General features: G+C 46.5%; 1 protein-coding gene across 3 annotated transcripts in view; it reads left to right on the top strand.

The window, feature by feature from the left end:
* The first annotated feature begins 17,662 nt into the window (after positions 1-17,662).
* The window catches only part of Serpine2 (serpin family E member 2), a 64,115-nt gene continuing 56,681 nt past the window's right edge, over positions 17,663-25,096 (top strand). Inside the window, exons 1-2 of one of the 3 annotated variants that reach the window (XM_006245162.5) lie at positions 17,663-17,814; positions 24,351-24,446. The gene's annotated coding sequence lies outside the window, so the exon portion shown is untranslated. The remainder of the gene's footprint in view (positions 17,815-24,350; positions 24,447-25,096) is intronic. The other 2 variants (XM_039083112.2, NM_019197.1) reach the window with 2 other exon arrangements.

Here is a 25,096-nt window from a genome sequence, read left to right as displayed (position 1 = left end):
CCCCAGCTATTGGACTGGATCCCAACAATAGCATTTAATCCTAAAACACAACAACGATATCAAGTAAAATCTGTATGTGCTGGTGTTACATCAATCAAGTGCTTTACATGCATGATCTTATTTGATGGCTTATAGACCCTAACCTTAGAGAGCTACGGTTTGGGTGGGTAGGGGATTGTCTTGTTTTTGTTTGTTTTGTTTCTGTTTTCTGTTTTGTTTCTTGCTATGTATGAAGAAACTAGAGCTCAGAGGATAAAGACATTACTTCATTACCTTTACAGGGGGCTTTTGAGCAGATGAGGTGGTGTGGCTCCAGAGGCCGGGATGAAATCTCTATACCTCAAGGACAATGAAACCCAATGCTAGAGGTGGAGGAAAAAAAGAGTCCTTAGTCTGAGAGTAGCTTCTTGGTTCCCTGCAGGAAGGCAGAAGCCGTACAGAAGACATTGGGAATCTACTCAAGCCTGCAAGAACTTGGGTCTTGTCGCAAACCTCAACAGGCTGCCCACTGTTAAGACAAGCAGCCTGCTGTTAACTGCTGGTATTCAGGCAAAGCTTACGAGCCAATATAAATAAGATTGGCCATGATGTGCAGCCTCTGAACTCTAGAGCCATGTTCATATCTGGTCCTAAGACAGGACTCCCAGAAAATCGCCAGAGTCTGTGTGTACCTTATATACTCCCTACCTGTGAACTATAGCCCCTTTCATACTGTCCTTCTGGGATCCCAATGGTCCTCTCTTGTCTGATGAACCTGAAGCCAAGAATAACATCCAGCCTCTCCCTGTCTGCCCCTTTATCTCTCCAATGAGCTGAACCCCATCCCTCAACGTGCATCGATAGTAATATTGTATTAAAATTGATAGTATTCATTCGTGTTGGCTACCATGACAACACAGATATTTTCCCCCCTCATCCACCAAACTGGACCATTGGATTCTGATGCCAGACCAGATTAAACCCCACCTTCACTGGTGTTAGGACATCAGAATTGGTGCTACCAGAATGGGTGTTTTCCTTGCCTTCTCATGTCTGTGGCTTTTGGACTTGTCAAACAATAGATGGCTGAGAGAGTATTTCATTAAGACACAGAGAGCAAAGCCGATTGCTTTATTGACTAGCCTCAGGAAATGTGGGCCAGGCTGCAGGAAGTATTCACACAGGCTGACAGCCGGCCCGGGGTGCAGAGGTCCACATGACTTCACACACTCTTGAGGGTCGAGAGAACTGGTACAGCCCTGCTCCAACTCGGATGCCCTTCCACTGCTCAACATCTGCAGCTGGTGACTCGTTCCTGAGGCTCTACCTTCCCTTGTCGCTACCTCTGTCTCCATCGGCTCAACGACTCATTTTGAAACTTATGTCCTCTAAGGCCTTTAGTGGGTAGCAAGGTTATAACGTATGTTTTAAGGAGCAGACTCAGTGGGTTAGAGAGAGATGCAGCAGGGTTTAGAGCGCTTCCTGCTCTTACCAAAGACCTGAGTTCAATTCCCAGCACCCACCTGGCAGCTCACAACCATCTGTAATCATCAGAGGATGCTTTCTTCTGACCTCTGTGGCACCGAGCACGTACACCGTGAGCATACATACAGGAAGGCAAAACACTCATAAGTAAAATTAATACATCTGAAAGAGAAGAGAAGGGAGAAGAACCAGACGTGAAAATGGCTTACCTCTTAACTACCCAAGTCCACTCCCATTGCCTGAGTCAGTGCAGAGAAGGCCGGAATGTGCAGAGAAGCACCAGAGGTTGAAGGAGTTACACTATTCTTTGCGGGGGCAGTGGGAGGGGATCTTTTTAAAAGTCACATACAATGGTAAGATCTTTAGTTGCATTTCATTGGTACTGTTTTGCACTAAAACACTCTACTATGGCAAAACCGAGCCCTAAAACTGAGCTCTGTAGAGGAGGGCCATGAAGAGGAGAGCCAATGCTACCTTAGCCTACCATTCCCTGATCAAAAACCTTTGTTACGTTCTTTCTTTAAGGATGGAGAAAACAACTCTTACTATAGCCTCCAGGATGTATCTGATGTCCCCTGGACTCTGACAACCTCGTGACTGATAGGTGCTCCACTCCTTCTCTTCCTGATCGGATTGCTCTCCTCTGTCCCACAGACTGTCTTCATCTTCAGCTCCACCCCCACGCCTCCCACGTGGGACTCTGGACCCGACATCCCGAGCTCCAAGACCACCTTTATCCATCCCAACTTCATTTAAGACTTGGTTCGCACATCACTAAGTGAAGACTTACCTTGATCGTAGGTAGGTTGGAGTTGGCCGTAGGCTGACTTGTAGTCCTCACTCGTCCTCATGCAGCTAGTGACACGCCCTCTTCTTTATTGCACATGCGTGTGCAACTATTTAACCAACCTTTCTTTGGCTCCCATATCTTAGTAAATGTTTATTAAAAACAAACTCGTCGGTAAACTCTGGAAATTAACGACAGAATTATCACGGTTGCTCAGGGTTCATCAGGATTCTGTGCTAAACAGACAGTCGGAAAGAGGTAGACGGATGGATTACCTGAACGGAATACAGATTCTACTAGCAAAGAGTGGGTGATAACTGCAGATAACTACCTCTGCTCTGCCTAGTTGACAGCCAGTGCGCTTCGGGCTGCCACAAACCCTCGTGGGGATGTTGTCAGCTTTTTATCTGCGTGCATAATTTAGTGTGTGAATACCCATTTTGATGTGTTAATAGGTGGGTCTTAGCAAGAATATTCTTAGCTGATAATCCTCCTGTGGTGTGGTATAGGGTCTATTTCTCCATAAACAAGGAGCAGGAGGCATAAAACCTCGCTAATATGTGGGTGCTGAGATAGGAAAACCTTCCCCACTGGTAAAGCAAGTCATGTGTTCTGGACACTGGAGACATGGGGCTGAAGAGGTACCAAGAAGATTAGTTGATAATGGTTAATTTCAGTTGCCAGCTGGAATATCTTAACAAACATCCGGGACACACATTTGGGTGTGTCTATGACATTTACCAAAAAGATTGCTGATAGGGAAAAATCCAGAGAAATCAGGACCTGACATCTCTATCTTCTTAAGAAGAAACCATTGGAACAGGATCTCTGGAAGAGCAGCTTAAGGAAGAGCGGCGGGGCTCAGGCTCACAGTTCCCGGCAGCCTTGGCAGAGAAGACACGGTGGTGCCCATGGCACTGGGAACATGTCAGAGCCTTCTCACATCTCAGTGAATCAGAAAGCAAATTGCTCAGGTTGGAACCAGGGCTGGCTCTAACTCCCAAATATCCAGCCTCTGTAGCCTTACACCACCAGCCATGCATGCTGTCCCGAAAAGGTACCTAGCCTGTTCAAAAAGCCCCACCATCTAAAGGTCAAGAATGCGAGCAGGTGAGCCTGAGCAGGGGACAATGCACATGCAAACCATAGCAGCAGTGGTGCTGGGTTATGACCCTATCCAGACTTCTTAAATGTCCTGTTTCAAATACAATCATATTAGAAAGTGGGAGCTCACCCTGGGGCACCATCCCATACGATGGGGTACAGGACTGAATAGAAATGGTGGGGAGAGGGAAGAGGCAGCTAAGGACCGATGTTCCTTTTTCCTGATCCACTCAGATGTGCCTGGGAGTCAGCCCTTCTTTCTTCTCCCCATGACGGGCTGTATCCCCTGAAACTTCGATCCCGTATCAAGCTGTTCCCTTTAGTTCACTCTTGTTGGCTATTTTGCCACAGCAAGAAGGAAAGTCCTCACTACGCCCATCAACATGACACATGCAGTCAAACTGCATCATTCAACATTGTGCGTATCTTAGTAGCAACAAGCACACACAGTGTCTAGACAGGCTTCTACATACCCTTTTGCTAGTGAAAGGAACCATAACTTCAACTTCATGTCAGGGATGGAAAGGCAAATTATAGGGGATCCTGGTACATCTTGGTCCAAAAGGCAAAAGAAGGGGGCAGGGAAGGGCAATAGGTAAAGGGTTAGGGGCACGTGAAAGGGATATAGGAAGAGACCTCAGTGGCTGAGTCTGGAAATTGGAGAGTGAAAACATGACACAAAAGTGTGGTGGTGTGATTCTGTATCACATTCCAAAGTGTAAACATGCATGAATCCATACTGAGGCAAAAATATGACAGAACTAAGTAGGCAAAAAGAGACACATCTTTACTACAGCATAATTCTACTTAACAGGAGCAGATATTCCCGCCTGCAGAAGGTTTAACCTCCTTCCATGGGAGTTGGACTTAGCCACGAGCATCAAGGAAACAGAGCCCGTTGACGTGCCAGCGTGGAAAGAGTACGTTCTCCCTGGCCCGACCCCTAGACGAAGAGCTACAGGCTATTATGCCTGCTGAGAAAAGGAGAAGCAGTCTCCTCCAGGGACAAGCTCCCACATAAGGTTGTCCTGTCCCTGATGCTTAACCTAGAACCCACGAACAGATAAGCAGATTTAAATCATACTTAGTAGTTGGGCAGTCACGTGCGTATATGGACTGCATAACAGTAACAGCTAAAGAAGAGATCAGGAGATCATGGATTGGGAGGGGGATGGGGAAGAGTTAGAAGGGGAGAGAAAGGGGCAGGATTGATGTAGAAGCAATCCTTAAAAAAATAAAAGTATTAAAACTCTGGTAAAGTTATAGAGGATTAAAAGGGTGAAGTGGTGGCTTTCAGTGAAAAAGCACAGCAGTTACGGCCTGAGCCAAATGACCAAGGGAACTGCCAAGACGGAGCATCCTGACCTCGTGCAGCCCCAAGATGATGGGGGGGAGACACAGAGCTCACCTCTGAGGTCCTCTCTGAGTCCTGCAATCCCCATCCAGTTACCAAGGACACTCGACAAACACACATGGAGAGATGCCCAGCACGATACAACTATTGGCTCATACCTGTCAAGATTATGAAAAACAGGAAAAGGTTAAGAACTTGTCACAGCCTGTCACAGACTACAGGAGACTAAAGAAACACAGTGACTAAACTCAATGGGTACCTTTTATGGGAACCTGGAGTTACAATTAAACGTTGGAGGAAATGCTGGTGACATCCAAGTAAGTCTGACAGAATTTTGTTCCTGATGGGGTGTCATGAGTAATTTTTAAACCCTGACAAGTGATGGACACTCAATATTACCCTTTCAGCTTTGTTATAAGCCTAAAAATTATTTCAAAGTACAAAATGTTAAATGCTGATCATAGAAAGAAAGAAAGAAAGAAAGAAAGAAAGAGAGAGAGAGAGAGAGAAAGAAAGAAAGGGAGAAAGAAAGAGAGAGAGAGAGAGAGAGAGAGAGAGAGAGAGAGAGAGAGAAAGAGGAGAAGTAAGGTTCTAAAGCTCTTGTTTGGGAGGCTGAAGAGGTGACTCAGTAATGAGGAGCTCCCAGGATCCATGTTGGGCAACTCACAACCTCCTGGAAGCTTAGCTGCAGGGGATCCTCTGGCCTCTACAGGCTCCTGAACCGATGTGCACACAACCCCTCCCCTGACAGGCAGACATTTATGCAATGAAGATAAACAAATATATGCCCTTGGTCTAGGCAATAGTATTATGGTTCTGGGTTGCCCGAGTCCCCCAATGGTATCCTGCTTTTATTCCCTCGGTTACAGTACTCTGTGCTTGTGCCTAGATAGAATGTGATCAGCTCGTAGAGGGCCTCATGACATCAGTAACATCAACTTGATCTACTGTGTGTTGCCATCTAATAGTGCCATCTTCCCGAAGATCCACAGGGATGCCTTTTAGATTTAGTGCCCAGGGCGGTCGTGATTCTCTAACTCCGCTTAGACACCAGTTGCCGGGAAGCTTAAAGCCAAGTCTGCCAGACACCTCTAGGAGATTTAGGACTTCAGGTACAGATCCTGTGAAAATTCCCATTCTGTGCTTACTGAGAAATCTTCTTTTTCTCCTACCTCTTCACACACACAGAAATGGGGCCCTTCTTCTCTGGAACCTCAGTGCCCAGCTTGGCGTGTGGCCCACATCCGGGAACTCATATGGTGTTTGTCATACACCTCGCGCCCTTCCAACAATTTACCGCCGAGTATTTACAAACTTCAAAACAATCTGATAACACTGCGAGCACTCTCTTCTCCATTTTACAGGTCAGGTGAGTGAGCGTGAGGATGGAGAATTATACAACGTGTCCATGGTACAGAGGGAGTGAGTTGGGGTGGAGAGATGGCTCAGAGGTTAAGGACACTGACTGCTCTTCCGGAGGTCCTGAGTTCAATTCCCAGAAACCACACAGTGGCTCACAACCATCTGTAATGGGATCGGATGCCCTCTTCTGGTTTTTTTTTAATTTCATAAATTGAAAAAAAAACAGAAGGAGTGAGGGACAGAGCTTGGACTGGAACCCACAAAGTCTGACTCTGATGCCAGTGTTATCAAACTTGAAATGCCAAGTAGTTTGTAAATGAGAAGGCATGGGTGAGACACAGTAATAGGAAAGAAGGAGAAAAGAAAAGAGGAAGGGAGGAAGAGAGAGACTCCAGAGAAAGTTTAATGTAATGTAAGATAGTATTATCTGTTGTTTACAACCTCAGGATTTGAAATTTTAAAGAAAATGGCAAAAGATTCTATACTTACCCCTACCCAAATACAATCTGCATCATTGAGTTGAAAGACACATTAGTCATCTTTTAGGGTTTAAGGCAAAAAAGGATGTCATTAAGATGCAAATATCATTTGCAGGGAAGTGTAGCCAGTGTTAAAACTCATTTATCACCTCAGCTGGGCAGTTTTCAAGAAGAAGCTTCAGTGTGGATGACATCTGATAGGTGGAAGGCCCGGCTGGTCTCAGGTCTCCTAGGAGACTGTTTTGAAGGAACCAGCATAAAGCAGGGGCAGAGAGGAAGTCCACAGTGGTGAGCAGCACAGGAAAGCTGAGGAGATTGAGCTGTGGGCAGAGGCTTCCCACACCTGGCCTGTCTGGTGAGGCAACTGGTTGATTCTGCAAGCCTTTATGGACCAGCCAAGCCAAGAAGAGACTCAGAATCAGGGCCTGGTTCTGGGCCACATTCTGTTTACTTCCTCCAAACACGCCCTCTCTTATCCCCATTCTTTCAAACCATCAAATCTAAATGAGATAGAATCACTTCAAAAAGACCACATTTATCGAATGCACGTGATGTGGAACACTTGAGAGGCAGTGCAGAATCAGGAAATCTAAATTAGAATAGTGGTCATAATAGCTGCTGATTAAAAGCTTTCTGGATGGTGTGTGTGTGTGTGTGTGTGTGTGTGTGTGTGTGTGTGTGTGTGTGTGTGTGTTGTTTTTTTATATAATCTCATTCCAACTTCCCAGTGGGTCTGTGTGGTAGTTTGACCACTCCTTCAGTGATAAGTAGTGAGAGGCTCACAGGTATGTGAGGAATTGCCTAGGATTGCAGGCTAGGAAAGGAGAGGACTTAGAGAAGAGCACTGATGTAGCTGGCCTGAGGCACAGGCTCTTATCCCGTCATCTCAACCTCTTCTTGGCTTACCTGAGTCCTAGAACAAGTCAGTTGATTTTCAGCCCCAAGCAAGTGAGATCAGCTTTCTTAACTTTAATGTTCATGTGGCTCAACTGATCATTTTAAAACATTGTTTTGGGAAAAAAAAAAAAGGTTGTTGGCCCAAAGTACTGGGGTACACACTTTTAATCCCATCGATCAGGAGGCAGAGGCAGGTGAATCTCTGTGACTTCGCCACCATTCTGGTGTACACAGTGAGTTCTAGGCCAGCCAAAGCTGTGTAGTGAGACCCCTCCACCTCAGGAAAAAAAAATTAAGAATGTAGTAGGTGTGGCAGGCCTAGATGCTACCTAACAGGCAAGTTTCTGAGGTTGATGGACAGGGCATTCAGTTTTAGAAATGGGGGGTGTGCGTAAGTTTTGGTCGCTATGCATAAACATCTTGCTTGGAAACACACTGAGATTCACAGGAATGCCTGCCCCATGCACAACTGTGAAGAGTAAATTCCCGAGTGCATTCATCAACAAGGATTTCCAAGACGATCCTGCAGATACCCTGTGGAATACACTTTGGCCCAGTAGCCTGAAGATCTGTAAGGTTCCTCCCTCATTCGCGAAGTCTTTGAAGATATTGCTAAGACGTTACAGACGCAGCTACTCCATGACTCACTGGTATTAGGTCATGCTTAGCTGTTTATCCCTAAACCCTTTGGGGCAAAAGTCTCCAAAGTAGACTGGAGAGGCCGAGAGGGGCCCCTTAGCTGTCTCTTTGTGTGATAATTGCTTTAAAAAGTCACCATGGCTCTCGATGTCTGGTGTAACAATAATTGGCTTCTGTTCTTTAATAAGAGCCAGTCTTTCCTCAGAGCTTCATAAACATAGGGTCAGTGTTACCCTCATTAAAACCAAAACGGTGGTAAGTGGAAGCAGGGTACCTCTTCACAGTTGAGACCCCAGTGGCCTGGAAAAGTAAGAACTGCTGTATGGCAGCGCCATAAGATATAGCACAGATGCCTTAGCTGACCAAGAGTTTGATCTTAATGACTCGCTCATTACATTGACGATGACTGTTCTTAATTCAAAAGCTATCCTGGGAATTAGCTTGTCTTCTCTGTGTGACCTGAACAAACTTTGAGGGTCCACTGAGTCTGCCTAAACATCTATAGGCAAACTGACAAGGTTCTTAGAAAGCTTTCTGGCCTGGCATGAAGTCAAGAACTTGGGGATGAAATCTTTCTTTCCATGAAGAACTAGCCATCTCATCTTGCGACACTTGTCTTTGTCACCCACTCCCCCTCTCTGACACCTGTCAATAGGGTCTGGGGAAACCCATAATAAACATTATTATTTGTTGCTCAGCAATGTTCCAGGCATGATAGAAGGTACTCAGGAGAGTTGGCTTGGGAGGCTCTTACAAAATACCCTAGACCAGATGACCTATGAGAACAGAAATTTATTTCTCAATTCTTGAAGCTAAGAACTCTAGGAACAAGGTGCCAGATGAGTCAGAGTCTGGTGAGGGTCAATTTCCTGACTCATAGATGGCCATCTTCATCCCCACCCCTATCCTATAGGAGTCTACAGCATCATAGTGCAGGTGGATAAGGGTCTTTCACGTAAGTCCACTCATGAAGAATATCCATGGTCTAATCATATCCCAAAGATCTCACCTCTCTTTTGTTTATTTGGTTTGTCTAGTTGGTTGAATTTTTTTTTTTTTGAGATGTGGGTTTCTCTGTTGCCCTGGAACTCGCTCTGTAGACCAGGCTACCTCAACTCAATGATCTATCTGCCCCTACATCCCAAGTGCTGGGATTAAAAGTGTGCACTACCTCCACCCAGCAAGACATCATGTCTTAACAGCATCCATTAGTCAACAACTTTCAGCATGTGAACTTTAGAGGAACACAAACATACAGACCTTAGAAGCTGGTGTAGAACAGACTCAACAACAACTTGAGCTGGACCAGGAAAGACAACTGTATTTCTGAATTAATAATGATGATGATGATGATGATGATGATGATGATGATGATGATGATATACATGAAGTACTTTGGAATTTAGAATATGTTTCACCTAATCCTGTGAAAGAGATTTTCTTCTTTCAGTCTTAAGGAAACTGCATCCTAAAGATGGCACCCAGATGATCCCAAGAAAGTGACAGAAACAGACAGGAATCCAGATCTTTTGGATCTCAGTGTCTGGAAGAGTTCTTTCCATCATTCAAAGCTACAAAAGTGGAAGACTATAAAAGAAGGAAAAAAATATGCAGGTAGTACAGCTGCCAAGTCCTGCTTGGTCTTTGAGTGGCTATCCTCCTTTGGGACAGTGAGATGGATTGGATTACCCAATCATTCAATAATCACTTATAGTCTTCTGTAGTAATATGACTTCATAATGACTGACAATAGTCTTCTCTGTTGAAGGAACTGTATGGAAAAAATAGAGCTCTCTGGAATCAAATCCTTGTCTTGAAAATAGGATATCATTGTATGCAATAAGTAGTTGGCATTCAGAGTTAAGGGACTGTTGAGTAAGGAGAGAGAGTGATACTGGCTGAGAAAGAAAAGCCTTGATGGTCTTAGGGAGAGAGGTGATGGATTGTGCCCCGAAGTTGTCAAAGTAGTTCATGCCACATATCTGTCTGAAAGGTGATTTTGTGATTCACCTTATTATAAACCAAATTGTATATGTTGAAGTCTTAAACTCATTAATGTAACTGTATTTGAAGACAGAACACTTAAGATGGTAATTAAGACTAAATAAAGCCATAAGTGTGAGGTCTTAACCCAGAAACACTGGCACTATGGTTTGCGTGTGACATGGGCCATCCGGAGGATCACGCGTTTGCACACTGTTTGCTTGTACACTTTGTTCAGAGTTGATGTCACAGGTTTGGGAGGCTATGATGCAACTTCTAGGGAAGGAGGCATGGCTGGTGGAGTTGGGTCACTGAATGTGGACCTGTGAGGGTTTGGACCAACCCCACTTCTAGCTTAAGAGCTCTGCTTTCTACCTCACAGAGATGTGAGAAGATTCTGAAGGGCTTTTCCATTGCCATAAACATGCCTCCCTTGCCATGGCTGACTGTGAACTAAAAGAAACCTTTCCTGCTTTAACTTGTTTCTGAGCTAGCATACTCTGTCTCTCTCTGTCTCTCTTTCTCTCTGTGTGTCTCTCTTTCTCTGTGTACGTGTGTGTGTGTGTAGTCTCCCTCCCTCCATCCAATTCTCTCCCCCTTTTCCTCTCCCCCACTTTCTGACAGATGAGAAACAATCAGTGAGAAAGCAGACATCTGTAAAGTACAGTCTCCAAAACCCAGCACAGCTAACACCTCGTTCCTAGAGTCCCAGCTACCACAAATAAACGCCCATTCATATACCACTCAGTCCATGGCATAAACACACAGACATGCCTCTCAGCAAGAGGTGGGACCAATTTTTCCTCTTTGGATCTTAAAGAGCTCATGACTTGTTTTGAGTTGTGGCCACAGAAGTGACATGGTGCTAAATCCAAGATGAGTCTTTATGAGACTTTTCAGCTTTGGTTTCACCATCTGGAGGTTTGCACCATAACACGAAGTCTAATTCCTCCTGGGAAAACCACGGAGAGGAGATGGCTTTGAGTATGAAGTGTAAAAGATGAAAGAAGGAATGAACACAAAGACGAGAGACACTGGAGAAGACAAAAATAGAGTTCTAGTCATCCCTACCAAGGAGCCTCACATGTGAGTGAAGCCATCCTCAATTTGCAGCTGCACCAGTATGGTCAGACAACACAAAGTGAATTAGACACCAGCTGAAAGCTGCTGGGGCCAAAACATAGAACTGCAAATGAGCAAACAATGGTTGATTTGATGATTTGGACTAACTGGTTTCATGGATGAGAAGAGGGGCCATAGGGGAAGAAAAGTGGTTTGAACAATGGCACACTGATGGGGGGGAAGGTAATGTAATTATAGGTAAATAATTATGATCGATAAGGCATTAAAGAATATAGCAGAAAAATAAGATACTGCAAACACAAGCTATGGTAGACTGTGGGGGCTTTCATGGTACTTTTTTATTCTGAGCAATTAGGATGTATCAGGTGCTCTGTTAAACCCTTTTCATGGATTAACTGGTTGTCGATTGAACCCATGAATTCTATAGTTATTCACATCCTGGAAAAAAAGAAAAAGAAGCAGAGATTCAGAACTTAAGTTACCATTAACTTAGCAATAAGGCCAAGATCTGCACACAGGTGTTCAAACACCAGGATATGCACGTGTCTCCTCTGCAGAAGACTGCCTATGCTGAGGATTGGGCTACAGTCACGTGAAGGGCGCCATCTCAGCAGTTAACAGATAAAAAGACCAAGCAGCCATTGACAGACTCTGGAAACTTCCAGAGTAGGAAGGGGGATTTGGTGTGGTCTAGGTGTTAAGTAATAGGGGTGTGAACTCATTGGGAAAAAAACATAGAAGAGGAACGAACAAGTACAATTTGGAGAAGAAACAATGGCCAAGGACTAGCTGAGTATGGGGTGGTTACGGGCCCAGGAGGAGTGCGAACTCATGCTTTACGGCTTTAGTCGCTCCTATTAGCAAGTATGTGAAGGGAAACTCATTTGGGGATGGCAATGACTCATCTTGATGGTCACCTTAATGAGGTTTAGAGTCTCCATGGCAACAGACTTTTAGACAATGTAAAAGACAAAGGCACATCCTAAATGTGAGTGGCATCATTCCATGAGCTTAGGGTCCCAGGCTGAATAAAATAGAACTGTCAGAGCCCCGACATCCATTGCTCTTTGATTCCTGACTGTAGATGCGGTTTGATCAGCTTCCTCAGGTTCCTGCTGACATGACTTTCCTGCCATGACGGGCTGTACCTTCAGTCTTATGAGCCAAAATGAACCCTCCTTATCATTGCTCTTGTCAGATGCTTTGTCTTGGCAACAAGATTAATAATACATGGATGGAGGTAGCATGTTTGTTTTTAGACTTGCTAAGTGGAATGGGATGGTGAAATAGTAAGGGAAGCTGCCTACTAGGCATTTGGTGACTCTGTGTGTGTGTGTGTGTGTGTGTGTGTGTGTGTGTGTGTGTGCATACATATGCATAAACATATACATATACATTACACCTATGTGTTATACCTATGCATTGAACATATACATTGCACACATATACATATACACATACACATATACATGTGCATTTCACATACACACACATATGCATTATACCTGTAAGTTGAACCTATACATTGCACCTATACATTGAACATACACCTTACAAATATACACTACACATATACATTATACATAAACATTCCCTCAGAACAATAACGCAGACTACTTATAAATACAGTTTTGGAATCCATCCAAAGCTAACGAACTCACAGGTATCCAGAAAGTCAGTGAAGGGCCCTCAATTACACTACAGAAATAAGTGTTCCTATAGAGTCGTAAGGGCTCACAGAAACACACATTCCAAGCTTCTACTTGGAAGGGGAGAGACAAGAACAGTGCTGAGATCCAGATAATGCACAATCTCATTAGGCTGGAATGAGCAAGCTTCTAGCTACTCTTCCCAATTCTTGGAAGACTCCAAGTACCAGGAGGGAATCCAATTAACTTGGCTGTACGGTAATCTAGGGAAGTGAAGACAGTCTGAGTTCCATTCCCGAGAACATGGTACATGAAGCAGCAGAAGTGCTTCACTAGAGATGAAGATGGGAAGAATAGGCTGGCTACATAGTCATCGGTGTACCTCTCACTCTGGGAGCATAGAAAAGACACAGACAAGGGCAGTGGGCTTCATCTATCGGAAGACGAGGATAAGAAGGGAAAGACACAGGCAAGCAAAGGAATTAGAAAGAGTTGCAGAAGACAGGCAAATTGCAGGAATTCACTACTGCCAGAAGATCATGAGGAATGATAAAAAATCTACTGGGTTTAGCAATATTCCCGGTCACTTTGGAAGAGAAGGATGGCTTGAATGGCTGGTGGAGAGGGAAGGAGAGACCAGTGATGGGTCTCAGTGGCTAGATTCAAGAACCTCATAGAAGTAGGCAGGTAGCATCCATCGAGCGCTGATGAAAGGAGAGCTAGGTTCCTTGAAGCGCCGGGAACCACAGTGATTCTTAAAACCTGCACATTCCACTGTGCTTGCCGAGATGTAAGCTGAAAGTAATACCCAGCCTAGCGCTCGGTAATGCCTGTGCTCTGAAGCCATTGCTGAAAAGTAGACAATAGGAGAGAGCCAACGGACCCTCTGCCTTAATCAGTTTCAGAAGTTACAGAAAGAGGAAATTGGATTTACTTGAAAGCCAAGTTTAAAGGGAAATAAAAAGACAAATGTCTTTTATAAGCTCAACAGGGACAAAACAGCGGTGCAAGAGCCTCGGAAGGTAATTGTATAAGTGCACTGTTATAACCAGTCTCCTTTCTCTGGCTTGGAACCGTCTTACAAAACAGGATTTGCATCTGTAATGTTGTGTAACGAGCAGCTTTGTGGCATAATATCTTTTAAATAGAGGGTAGATAGGAGAGGGGCAACTGTGACTATCTTAGTATCATAATCTCCCTCAGTCCTCCAGACAAAACACCATCACCCAGTTGGGAGCTAAAGACAGCTTTGACTCAAATACACAAGGTCACTTTCTGTGGGTCTGCTGGGGAGCAGTGGAGGTGGGGTGGGGGATTCACATTTATTCCACAGCACTCGGCACTGGACCCCATCCAAGAGAGGAAACGAGACTAAATAGATCATTTGTTTTATTCTGTTTGGGAATTTCTTGTGTCTCTCCCAACTGCAGCTTATGGACACAAAGCCAAACTCAGAACCCTGGCTAGAGCTGGCTAAATGCCAGGTCACTTTTTTTTTTTTTTTAAGGACTAAACAGCTTGAAGCTGTAGTCGAAGATTAAGGCAAGCCACACAATTGAAGGATGAAATGAAATTCTACTGTGAATGTGAAGTTGGGGAAGGAAGAACCAGGTAGGAGGTAAGTGATTTGTACTGCTCAAACAAAGCAGAGACAGAGACGGGGAGGACACGTCCCATGGAAGCCCGCGTCTTTGAGAAATATACTTGCAAGAAGAGTTGGACACAGAGAGGAAAACCTGCAGTCTGAGCCCTCCAGCAGAGGCAGGCACACACCTTCTCTGGACCCCTGCACCGATGACGGACAGCAAAGTGCCGGGTGGTGTGAACGGCATGTAAAGTGTCCCCTGGACTTTTGCTGCTGCCCTGTCTCGTGGGCATGAGGAAGGTGGGCCAACAGCAGCCACGCACACTCAGTAACAAATGTCGTTGGTATTCCTAGCAGATCCCACTGGCAGAATGAGGCTTTGTTTGGAATCCTTTTCCTCTGGGGGGAAGTTCACAGTCCGTCCAGTGGCCAAAGGGAGAGAAAGGAACATTCGTGACTGGGCTTATTTTAGTCTATTAGTTAACAGTGTATCCTGCCTGGTTGCAGAATTGACAAGTCAAGTACAGCATTGCTCAGAAACGTTCCTTCGACACTCCTGGGGAGAGGGGGGAAGTACATGTCAGTTGTGAGGTTGTAAACAAAAGCAGCAAATCCTAAAGACTCCAGAATAGTTTATTTGATAGAGTACAGACCAGTGGCCCTCAGCCTTCCTAACGTTGCAACCCTTTAATACAGCTCCTCATGCCGTGGTGACCTCCAACCATCATACTATTATTTTCCTTGTTACTCCACAACTGTAACTTTGCAACTGCTATGAATCAAAATGTAAATAGCTGATATGCAGGATATCTGATACGCGACCCCTATGAAAGAGTCATTGGCCTCCGAAGAGGTTGTGACCCACAGGCTGAAAATTGCTAGGCTAAATCCTGTTTATGCTCTAACTGGGAAAATAAGAGGGTTTCCCGTTGGGAGGCATAAGCTGCATTACGAGACACTCAAATCCTTCAGTGTCTGTGTGTTTCTCCCAAAACCAGTTAACTTTAGATAGCTTTTCCTGAACATTTAGAAAGGCAAATAGTGTTTAAGATACAAACCATTGTACCCATGTGATATTATGAAATCCCTTTGCAAAATGTCAGCCCTGAGAAAAACTGGACAACGGGTGTATGGGGATCTCAACTGTACACCTACAACTACCTCAGTTAGCAGTGTCAGGGTGAAGAGCATGAGACAGGAGTGAGATGAGAGTCCAGCAAGCCCTGTTTATCTGCCTTCATTCACACGTCTAGCTTGGCTCCCAAGTATAGCGGTTCTCAACCTGTGGGCTGTGACCCCTTTAGGGGTCAAACAACCTTTTTATAGGAATCAGGTAAGATCATTGGAAACACTGATGTTTATATTACAGCTCATTAACAGTAGCAAAATCACAGTTACAAAGTGGCAAGGAAAATAATGTTATGTTGTGTGTGTCCATACATATTGGAAGGTTGAGAACCATTGCTCTAGGAGTTTCTTACTGCTCCCCCTCCTATCTACAGCACTTGGGCCCTGTTCCCGGGCCTTGTGCATGTGAGGCAAGCGCCCTACCACCTAACTACACCCTCAGCCCTTAATGCCTTCATCTGGAAAGCAGCTCTCAGATTTTCAAGTCAGTCTCTCACACACACTAGGGGGGGGGGTGGAAGGGTGCTTGGAGGCGTGCTCATTTCTGGTCTTTCTTCTCTTGTCTCCCCCACCAGACCTCATCCGAATTCTTCATATCCACAGCCCAACCTCCCAGACAAACCCAGCTACAACCCTGTCATTACCACATCGGAAGGTTTCCTTGATCTGTTTATTCTATCTACACACATCCTGAGCACTTGCTGAGTGTTAAACTACACTTTGGACACAGGGATGCCCTGAGCTGTAGTCTCCATCTCTGTCTCTCTCTGCCTCTCTCTCTCTCTCTCTCTCTCTCTCTCTCTCTCTCTCTCTCTCTCTCTCGACATACTGTGAAGAGGGAGAGAAGAAAAACAGCAAGAAGCAAATAGGGAAGAAAACAAATCAAATCATAATGAGGTTTATGAAAAAAGGGGGGGGAGGAAGTGACTTCAACTCGAAGTGACTTCAACTCCGTAGTCAAAGAAGGCTTCCCAAAGGAAGTAAGGTCTGACTGTGACCTGAGAGGGCAGTCTCTCAGGAGCATTTGGGACAGAGGGAAGAAGAAAAGTATATGGAATTTGTAAACTGTCATGACTGTACAGCAAAGGGAGGCGCACGAGGGTGTCTTTTTTGTAGATTGCATTTCCTTGTTTAGGGGACAAACCTTCCATAGCATTTGTCCCTACAAAAGAAACTGTGAAACACACACACACACACACACACACACACACACACACACACACACACACACACACAGGGTGGAGGAGTGTCTGGCATGGATATAGCCGTGTCAGTGTGGCTGCACAGTGGTCTGAGTTGCTCTAGCAGTGGGTGCAATTTATTTCACAGCCCTAGGGAGATTTTTTTTTTCTTCGCTGGGAACAAACATGGGGCCTGATGGGGAGGGCGTTGCAACAAAGGCAACAGAAACTACCATGAAAGTCCATACAAACCTAACCTGAGCAGAGGACAGAAGAGTGCAGAAAGGGACACCCAGGCGACAGACCATGGGACAGAACAGCCATCTGTTGCTGGCCTCAGGTCTGCAGCAGTTTCCTACTGATAAGGTCTCATGGGCTAAAGGTATAGGTTCAAAACACCTGGATCTCCGGAGCTCTGAGAATACTTCATGATGTCACCACAAGCAAGGGGTCAGTTTCCTGCATGTCCTTGCCTGTCATGTGCCTAGGACTCCCACCGCTCATCCACTAAGCAGGAATAAGTTGGCTCTGGGGCACCTGGAAGGGAGGACCTGTTCTAGCCCTCCAGGTCCTGGCTCCGTTATTCCCATCACCTGCAGGACTGCACACTGTCGACCCCCTCCCTATCCCCAGACGACGCGTCCTGCGTCTCAGGGGCACACCACTGGCTTCGGTGTCGCCCACTCCTCTCCACTCCCCATACGCTCATCCGGACGACCCACGTGCAGCTCTACCCCGGGTTGGCGCCGCACCTCGAGCCCGGCGCGTCTGGCCGGCGCTTTCTGGGGACCCGACCTCCACCGCCCCAGCGAGAGGGCAGCATCCGGCGACCGCGGGTCCGGCCGGGGGGCGTCCTTAAGTCCCCTGCGGTGCAGAGACCTTGCGGCCGGCTGCCACACAAAGGCGGCGGCGGGAAGGCGGGGCGGGGCGGGCCGGGGGGCGGGGGAGGCAGGAAGGGGCGGGGGCGGCGGCGGTGATAAAGCCCCCGCGCTGCCTGGCCGGCTAGTGCAGTGGTTGCACCGGAGCGCGGGCTGCAAGCGTCACCACCGCCTGTCCCCCACCGCCGCGCCGACCTCCTTCCCGGCTCCGGCCGCCACCTGGGGATCCAAGCGAGGACGGGTGAGTACTGGCTGCCGGATCCCGGCCGCTCGGAAAGGAGCCAGGAACTGTCCCCCGGGCAGCGCCGCGACCGGTGCTGGGGCGGGAACTTTCTCGAGCCGCCACGGCCCCCGCTGCGAGCGCTCCTAGCTCCCGCGTCCCTGTCCCCGAGGGCTCGGGCGTCCAGGTGTGCCCCAGGCTGGCGGATCGCTCGCCGAGCTCGGTGTAGCTACAGTGGGTTCAGCAGGGCTGCAAAACGTGACCCTGAACCGGAGGCGTCTGGGCACTCACGGGTAGCACCGACCCCATACTTTGCTTGTGCGCGGCTCCCTGTCCCGGGCGACCGGCTCTTACTTGTAACCTTTCCCTGAGCAGTGCGGAGGTGGGCAGCGGTTTGGGAAAAGGCTTCAGTTCACACTGGCCTTTGCAACAGGCTTATCCCTAGGATGCAGCCCCAGTTCATTGCTATTTCTTATTTATTTTCATCATCTGTAGACCAGGGAATTGAGAGGCCGCCGAGTGACTCCAGGAAAGGTGAAAGTACTCAGAAATCCTAGGCGGAATTAGGTATTTAATTTGCCCCCACAATGAGCCGAGAGGGGAAGCTGCTCTTACATAAGACAGCACTCCACCTTCAGGTATTAGGGAAGGTACTGTTGAGGATTTTTAGTGTTTGAATGAACAAAACAGAATCTCCGCGTGTCTCTCTTGAGAAATCTCCAAACGCGGCTGGATCTTGCTTTGACTACTTTGCAGAGAACGTTCTTATATTTAGCACGAACATAAAAAGGTGTTTGAAGGTTTAACTTTCTCTTTCAAGCCAGGAGGCAGTTTACTTTTCTGAACTGTTCTAGAACAATTGATCTGATAATGTTGTACTTTGGAGATCTCGTACCTGAATGGGAATACAGATAACTGGGAGAAATGTCAGCATCACCGATTTGTGCATCAGACGCACACTTAAAAACTGAAGGCGCTTTCAACACTTTCTGAGGCTCTAAAACAATAATTATACCCTGTCGGCAACATTTAAGCAAAAATATTCTCAAGAGCTATGCCACCGATGATGGCTCCATTAACCATGGAGTTTTAGCTGTTTTTCAGAGTAGTGTTTGGAAATTTTGTTCAGCTAAGGGTGACTCCTGAAGGTCATGAGCCCATGCCATCCTCCTTCTTCTTCTTCTTCTTCTTCTTCTTCTTCTTCTTCTTCTTCTTCTTCTTCTTCTTCTTCTTCTTCTTCTTCTTCTTCTTCTCCTCCTCCTCCTCCTCCTCCTCCTCCTCCTCCTCCTCCTCCTCCTCCTCCTCCTCCTCCTCCTCCTCCTCCTCCTCCTCCTCCTCCTTTGAAAGAATCTATGCAGAAATTTTCTCCCATGAACTTGACAAATTAGCACAATAAGACAGAAATTGCCGCGTCTGCAAAGGATGCTGATTTTCAGCTGCACACGGAGGTGACTTGACAGTGGTCAGAGATGGGTTGAGATGGAAAAGTTGGAAGGCTCCCGGTCCCCCTCCATGGCACTGCCTTCTCTTCTAGCCAGCTCTTCTCCCACATGGTTCAGAACTTTGGCCATTTTCCCCTCTTGTGGTTGTGATGCCACAGGCTCTTGATTCTGTGGCCGTGTCAGGTCCAGCGGTTTACACACACTCAGATTACTCAGTCCTCTCAGCACGGTTCAAGACCTGCCCTCACCTGGGGGTGCTAGGTTTCTAATGTTAGAAGCACCTGCTGGGTGTAGTGATACATACTCTCAAAATCCCAGCGTCTGGGAGGCTAGAGCAGAAGGACGGCTGTGACCCTATCTACATAGTGAGCCCCAGATCAGCCAAGGCTATATAGACAGACAGACAGACAGACAGACACACACACACACACACACACACACACACACACCCCAACACCAACACCAACTCCAGGCTCCTCCCCCTCCCCCAGGCTCTTCCATTGTAGGGTTTTTCTGGTGCCTTCCGTGCTTCAGGTTCTACAGGTGACCTAATGACCTATGTTCCTGAGAAAATAAAGGCCACCAGGCTTATTCCATGGGTCACCTCTGGGCCACCCCGTAAGCATTTCCATATTTACCCATTCATCTGCTCCGTCTCCCCAGACCTGTGTGTGCCTTAAATTATTTGGTGGGGGGGGGCACTTTTCACCTTTGCTAAATATAGCAACTCCTGTCTTCCTGAGATCATCATTCTTACGGTGGGAAAAACGGACAGAAATCACATCTATGGTAAATACTCTGGTGTGTAAAAGGCCGGGAAAATAATCAAGTTGAACTGGGAATTTGTAGATGAAAGCGAAGGCTCCCGGTGCCGGTGACTAATGTCCCCAGCTGTATCATGAATCCCAGCTGTCCCTCTGCTCAGGAATCTTACTCCTCTCTCTTGCCTTCTGTTCATTCTCTCACCTGGACCCCGATTTCAGATGTAATTTTGCATTGCTCTAACCTCCCTTGACCTGGCATTTCTACCTTATCCCCAGGGATCACTAGATTGCTCCATGCTTCTTAAACTATTTCCTACTTCCCCGGTCTCCCTTGTCCTCAGCCCCTGCCAGTTTCCCCAGAACAGAAGAACCTACAATTTCCTGCATGAGCCGTCTCCTGGGTGCTCAGCTGGCCTCCATTTGACTCCAGGCATTTTCTTCCGTGCCTTTCTATAGCTCTCTTCCCTTCTGGTTTTCCTTCCCAGTGCTCCTCCTCTCCCTGGTTAGACTATCTGTGGAGTCTTTGGCTGAACCAGGTTCCCCAGGTTCACCTATCACCAGTACCAAGTGAGTCAGTCCCAGGTTACCATCTGAGCTAAGAGCATTCTCCTACATTTCAATTGGTTACCAGCCTTGAGGTCTTTCTGTGTCGGCTTCTTGTATGCAGGTATGCATATATGTGTTTGCATGCACGTGGAGGCTAGAGAACAACCCCAAGCAACATTCCTCAGACACTGTCCATCTGCTTGGTTTTGTTTTTGTTGAGATAAGGTTCCTCACTAGCTGGGAGCTCCATAAGCAGCCGAGATTGCTCAGTGAGCCCGAGGGGATCCTCTCATCCCCACCCCCCACCTGTCAGCCCTGCGATTACAAGCACACACTATCACGCTCTTGATTTTTTTTTTTTTTATTCTAATGTCGGTCTGGGGATTGAACTCACATACCTGTGCTTGGGTGGAGAGCACTTTTATCATCTGAGCCACTGGTTCTCAACCTTCCTGATGCCGCCACCTTTTTATATATATATATTTCCTCACGTTCAGGGGACCCCCAACCTAAAATTATTTGTGTTGCTACTTCATAACTTCAATTTTGCTATTGTTATAACTCATAATGAAAATATCTAATATGCAGGACATCTGATATGTGACCTCATGAGTGGGTTGTTCCAGCCCACCCCACCCCCCAAGAGGTCACGACCCACAGGTTTAAAACCACTGGTCTAAACTACCTCATCAGTTCCTGACTTTTTATGTCTGCCCCATACGTGCCTCGTTAGCCAAAATTTACGTAGTTCCTCAAGGTATAAAGGTAGGAGCCTCCAGAAATGCCTAATTTCTGCATATCCTGTTCCCGGAAGTCACAGTCCAGTTGCTCCTCTATGCTGTGAGATCCCATAAGCCTCCAAATCTATTTGCTTGCCTCTGGTTTGCTTTGGTGTGTAGAAATGACAAGATGGCGGGCGGTGCATCACTTTCAGCCAACAGACCTATATTGGACTTAATGGAAATATACTGAAAATTAGCTAATACTGAGACATCTGGAGCTACCTTGAGTATATTGCTTGTCATAAAAGGCAGACGGTATGGAACATCATGAGGCTTCCATTCATTGTGGAACCCCTCTGCCGATGCTAAGCTTCTAGCATATGGCCATGACAGACAGCCACATTCTGGTCCCCGTGGACCTGTGGCGTCCACACTTACATCAGCTCCGTGGCTTTGGAATTAATAACGGGGCTGAGACAGCTAGCTGTTGGCAACCTGGGAGTCTCAGGGGCTTGCTGTAGGTTTCCTGCATCACGTTTTGCATCCCGCCTGTCTTCTGTGTTGTTACTGGTTCACTGCAGCCTCTGTCCGTCAGCCTGCAAAGACACAATCCAGTGTCTCCCTCTTGGTGTGGAGCTGGACTCTTGAATGGCATTGTTGTGTCAGGAGATCTCTCAGGGGGGAAGGTGAGTGCCCAGTGGTCTTCATGCAGGGTTGTTCCTGAGCGTCTCGGAATGCTTCCACTGAGGCTCCCACAGATTTCTGATCTCGCCTTCTCTGCCTCTACACTGTAGCCTCTGCTGTTTCCACATACGTCACTCCTTTAGGTTTGGTTAACTCACACCCCAGGCAGTACTGAGGAGACTGATAGTGGGGTGACAAGATCCCAGAGATATGCAGTTCCCAAGGTCACAGAGACTCTTCGTCTCCCAGCCAGAGCCTGTGTCCATGGCGTTCAGGGAACTTTCCAGAATATTCTGGGAACTCACTAGGCTGGTGGCCATCTGGTTACTTGATCATGTCTGCACTCTAGTCTACCCTCCCTGCCTCCCTGCCATGTCCTCCTCTAGGATTTTGTTTCTCCCACACTGGCTTTCATGTCATCCACAGACCAGGACACTGCACCGAGTCTTCCTGCCCTGGTCTTGCTGTTCCTTTGCCTTCTATTCCCTTCTTTCTTTCTCACTGTCTGGCTAATTTCACCTTTTCTAGTTACCTCCTGTTTCAAAAGCCATTCCTGGTATTCACTGTTTCTAGCCTTTGGTGGCACACACACACACACACACACACACACACACACACACACACACCATGCACACACACAGCACACAGCACATACACACACACCATGCACACACACACACACCATGCACACACACACACACCATGCACGCACACAGCACACAGCACACACACACACACACACACACACACACACATGCACAGCACACAGCACACAGCACACACACACAGTGCATACACAGCTCCATGGTGCCAGCTACTGCCTTGCAGTCAAATGCTGTACCTTCTCTTGTTGTAATTGTATCTGCAGCCTAACAGCATTCAATAGATATGTGGATAAAACCATCATCGTGTATTAAGAAGTCGGCTTCATATCCAGTGTGGAACAGTGGGTGTATTTCAGGCTTAAAGGGGAAGCCTTTAAGAGACCTCCACTTCTGGCTGTGTGGCTGTGGTCCTTCTCCTTTTAACACAGGCTTTCATACTTTCCTGTGTGGCTATGTGTGGACATGTGCTTGTGTGTGTGATGGTCGGAGGACAACTTCAGATGTTTGTTTGGTGGTAGCCACCTTATTTTATGAGAGTCTTTCATTGGCCTGAAGCTCATCAATTAGGAAAGGCTGCCTGGCCAGAGAGCCCAGGGATCCTGTTGTCTCTACTTCCCTAAGTGGGACTACAGGTATCTTCCACCATGCCTGACAGTTTTGTTTTGCTGTGTTTTTTGAACATGTGCCCTGGTGGACTCAACTTGGGTCCTTGAGCTTTCTGAGCAAGCGTTCCTGTCTTCTTGTTTAAAGAGTCCTGAGCGACCGTGTGTTTTGAGGGAGAGCATTAGGGAACTCAGGCAGTACAAACGTGTTGCTCTGCGTGAATCCACTTAGGTCATCCTCCTGACCCTTCTCAGCCACTACTGTTTTCCTCAAGACCCACTGGCCGGGCTGCACTCTGCCTCCCATGGTTTGTCTAAGGAGGGAGGGTGCATCATGGTTTACTTCCCCTGGCCTCCCTGATGATGGCGTCTACCTTCTTGGTGACATTATTTTTTCTTTTTTTCTTTTGTGTTTTTGCTTATTTCATCATGACATTGGCTCTCTTCAGGCAAATTTGGTGAAAAGGACCCTAGGCTGCAAAAGGTCTGCGTTGTGCTGCTGACACTCTAGCCATGTAGAACTCAGTTTCCTTCTGTATCCAGTGGCTATTCACTGAAATAAATGACATCCACAGTGTCTTATTAAATGCCTTATAGATTTTTTTTAAAATCTATAACTTCTTGGCGTTCGTTTCTAATCCAGCTTTCTCATAACTATCAAGTCTAGGTGACTTTTTTTTGTTCTGCATTATTCTGTGCTTACGGAGCACGCCATTCCTGGCCATCTCTTCTTTTCTAATCCTTCGAGGACCTTTAGCATTAGAACTTAGAAATATAGCACCGTGGGCCAGGGGGAAGATTTAGTTGATGTTTCTACTCAGAGGCAGTTAGTTATGAAATTGTTAAATGAATTAGGGCCCCTGTGCTTGGATCTTTTTTGTGAGCCTGCTCCCCATATATAAATGTTCCCAGTCCTCTCTTCCAAACCATCTTTCTTCATGAATAGATTACATGCCTGGGGTGGAAATCAATGTTGGTTAAAAGAAAATGCCCTTGGGTAGTAAAGGGAGCCAAGCACAGTAAACTGCATCTTAAGGTTATTTCTTATCTGTAAGTTCCCAATTTGTCTTAAGGATGCTGAAAGCCCAGTACTATTTTATTATTCTTCAGAGAAACGCCATCTTCTACTGAATAGGCTGGATCTTTTACGGAACCCACAAGTCTCCGCTTTATTTCACTGTTTGATTTCTAGATCTGGATTTAAGCCCCAGCTGGAGAAGTCAGCACCCTTACTCAACTCCCTTGTGCCAGGAAAGGCCACCAGCAAGCCGGAGCAGCCTTCTCCTTGGTAATCCTGTTGATGTGCTTGGACAAACATGTCCCCCATCTCATCTTTGAATCTCCCTCTCAAGGTCGGGTGGGCACCTGAGCTCATGATCTGATGAGGAACACCCAGACCTCTGCTCCTGCTTGACCTTAGACTTTATCTTTGCTTTAGAAGATAAATGGAGAAGTGATATCCACTGTGCCGTTCTGTTCTTATCAGTTGATTCTGAGAAGGAAGAAAATGTGGACCAAGTTGTAACGTTAAAACACACATTCATACACACACTCATCACACACACACACACACACACACACACACACACACACACACTGAGAAAGCTGCAGGCTTCTCTTACTGTGGCTTCGAACCTTAGTAGATACACTTGGTTTTTATACCTTTGCCTCTATGCTCACCCACAGCACCAAATGGAGGATTTTGGTTAAGGAATTTCTCTTGAGAGCATACCAAAAATAGCATCAGGTCCCTGCCACCCTTCCACCAACTCCCCTCTATGGAATTCTAACAAACGTAGCTATAGGAAAAATGCTGGAAATGGACACGGGTAGCAAGAGAGTTTATAGCAAGCACGAGACACACTTGCATTGGGTAAGGTGCAGCTGGGACTGTGGCTCTAAGGTCAAATGTCTGTCCATCCTGTGGAGCCCTAGTAA

Source organism: Rattus norvegicus, chromosome 9 (assembly GCF_036323735.1).
Source record: "Rattus norvegicus strain BN/NHsdMcwi chromosome 9, GRCr8, whole genome shotgun sequence".
NCBI lineage: Eukaryota > Metazoa > Chordata > Mammalia > Rodentia > Muridae > Rattus > Rattus norvegicus.
The sequence above is the reverse complement of the archived record's forward strand: the minus strand, read 5'-3'. Positions and strand labels throughout refer to the sequence as shown.